Raw genomic sequence first — 2,500 nt, forward strand, 5'->3', positions numbered from 1 at the left:
GGCAGGCAAGCCGCCCTGGGCTCACCCTCCCCGGCCGCAGCGAGGGACTGCCTCCCGGTCGACTGGATCGGGCCCCTGGAAGTCTGGAAAAAAGAATGGAACCTGACGCCTCCGAGGAGGGGGCGCCCAGGGAAGGAGGGAGATCCGGGTTGACCTGCTGACCGGACGGGAAAGAGGCCACCGGGCGTCCCCCCCCCCTTAAAACCTAGGGGTTGACCTGGTGGCCGGAAAGCGAACCGGCCAGCAGGTGAACCCGTCCGATTCCACGGGTTGACCTGGTGCCCGGGAGGGGACTCTGAAAATTTTTCAGCCCTTTCGACTCGGGGTTGACCTGGTGGCCGAGAGGGGCCTCGCACGGCAGGCAAGCCGCCCTGGGCTCACCCTCCCCGGCCGCAGCGAGGGACTGCCCCTCCCCACCCCCCGGCTGACAGGATCGGGCGCACTGGAAGTCCGGGACAGTATTTTCCCCGACGCCGGGGAGGGCGGGCGGAGGGGCTCTGGCGGCCAGCCCGGGCCCCGGAGCTCGAAAAGGAAAAAAGGACCGGGCCCGCGAGAGACGGGGGCCCTGCCGCAGGGGGGGGGGCAGTCCGACCGGGGCTCACCGTGCGGCAGGCCCGGGCGTCGGCAGGGGAAAGCGGGCGAGGAGGCGCGGGGCCGGGTGCCTACGGCCATACCGGACCGAACGCCCCCGATCCCGTCCGATCTCGGAAGGTAAACCGTCCCGGGCCTGGCTAGTACTTGGATGGGTGACCGCCTGGGAATCCCAGGTGCCGTAGGCAGCTTTTCCCGGTCCGAGTCAGCTCTCTCTCCTTTTCTGGGGGGGAAGGAGAGGGGGGGACGGGCCGGAAAGCCCCTCGTCGCTCCTGCCGAGTCGGAGGTCGCGGCCGCAGGTCACGGGTCTGGGCGCCTGGGGTCCGGCTCCCCACCCACCCGGCTTCCTCCGCGGAGGACCCCCCCCGGGGCCACCGAAGCCGCTGGGGGAGACGCCGGGCATGGGGCGGACTGGCCCGGACCCTCCCGGCCGCCGGCCCGCAGGTCCGCCCCGAATCCCCCCCCGCGGCCACCCAGGCCAGGCCTGGCCAGGCGGGACGGACGGCGGGTGTCCAGCGCCCAGCGGCTTCCTCCAGCGGGGACCCACGGACCCCAAAGCCGCAGGGGGAGGCCCCGGGCCTGGGACGGACTCGCTCGGACCCCCTGCGCCCGGCCGCCGGCCCGCGGGACCGCCCCGAATCCCCCCGCGGCCACCCAGGCCAGGCCTGGCCAGGCGGGACGGACGGCGGGTGTCCAGCGCCCAGCGGCTTCCTCCAGCGGGGACCCACGGACCCCAAAGCCGCAGGGGGAGACCCCAGGCCCGGGACCGACTCGCTCGGACCCCCCGCCTCCCCTGCGCCCGGCCGCCGGCCCGCGGGACCGCCCCGAATCCCCCCGCGGCCACCCAGGCCAGGCCTGGCCAGGCGGGACGGACGGCGGGTGTCCAGCTCCCAGTGGCTTCCGCCAGCGGGGACCCACGGACCCCAAAGCCGCAGGGGGAGGCCCCGGGCCCGGGACGGACTCGCTCGGACCCCCCGCCTCCCCTGCGCCCGGCCCCCGGCCCGCGGGACCGCCCCGAATCCCCCCGCGGCCATCCAGGCCAGGCCTGGCCTGGCGGGCCGGTGTGCAGCTCCCCCGGGCTTCCTCCCCCGACGACCCGCGCCCCCCTGAGCCGCAGGCGGAGACCCCGGCCCCGGGGCGGACCGGCCCGGGCTCGCCCGAGCCCCCTGCGCCCGGCCCGCAGGACCGCCCCCCCGAATCCCCCGGGAGAGGCCCGGCCTGCACGCCACTGACGACCCGCGGCCCCCAAAGTCGCAGGAGGCGCCCCCCCCCCCCCGGTTAGCCCCGTCTCGCTCCGCGCCCCCCGCCCCTCGCTGCCGGGACCGGGCGCCGCCCCAGAGTCAGCCGCAGCCGGCCGGCCTGAGAGCTGCCCTCCTGTGGACGACGGTGAGTTTACCTTGATACTAACCGGCCGTCAGCCAGGTCAACCCCATTGCTAGACTGGGGTGGACCTGGTGGCCGAGTGGGGACTTGGAACATTTGACAGCTGCTTCCCGGGGCTTGACCGGTTGTCCTGAACGCCCCCCACCCCCACCCCCAGCCCCCGGCTCCTGCTCCCCTCTCCCCAGCCTCGGTGCTCCGCTCCCTGCCTCGGAGGCTGCCTCTCTGCGGCGCCTGCATCGCCTCCGAGGACGCGCACCCTCCGGAGGCTGGACGTAAACCCACCACTGCCGCCGACCCGGCTCTCCGAGGGACGACTGTGAGGCCCCCCACCCCACCCCACCCCCGGACCGCCCTGGGGACGACTGCTAAGCCTCCCCCACCGGACCGCCCGGGGGAAGACTGCGACGCCTCCCGCCAGGCCCCCACCCAGCCTGGGGGAAGACTGCTAAGCCTCCCCCCCACACACACACACACACACTGTCGGGGGATGACGATTAAGCCTCTCCCGGACTGCCCGGGGGAAGAC

At 74.9% G+C, this 2,500-nt stretch overlaps 1 non-coding gene across 1 annotated transcript; it reads left to right on the forward strand.

Annotated features, from left to right (window-relative positions):
• Positions 1-660: 660 nt before the first annotated feature.
• Positions 661-779, forward strand: LOC135977932 (5S ribosomal RNA). The gene has a single exon (XR_010595353.1). It is a non-coding gene; the product is annotated as a 5S ribosomal RNA (ribosomal RNA).
• The last annotated feature ends 1,721 nt before the right edge of the window (positions 780-2,500 follow it).

Source organism: Chrysemys picta, unplaced genomic scaffold (genome assembly GCF_011386835.1).
Source record: "Chrysemys picta bellii isolate R12L10 unplaced genomic scaffold, ASM1138683v2 scaf80, whole genome shotgun sequence".
Lineage (NCBI taxonomy): Eukaryota > Metazoa > Chordata > Testudines > Emydidae > Chrysemys > Chrysemys picta.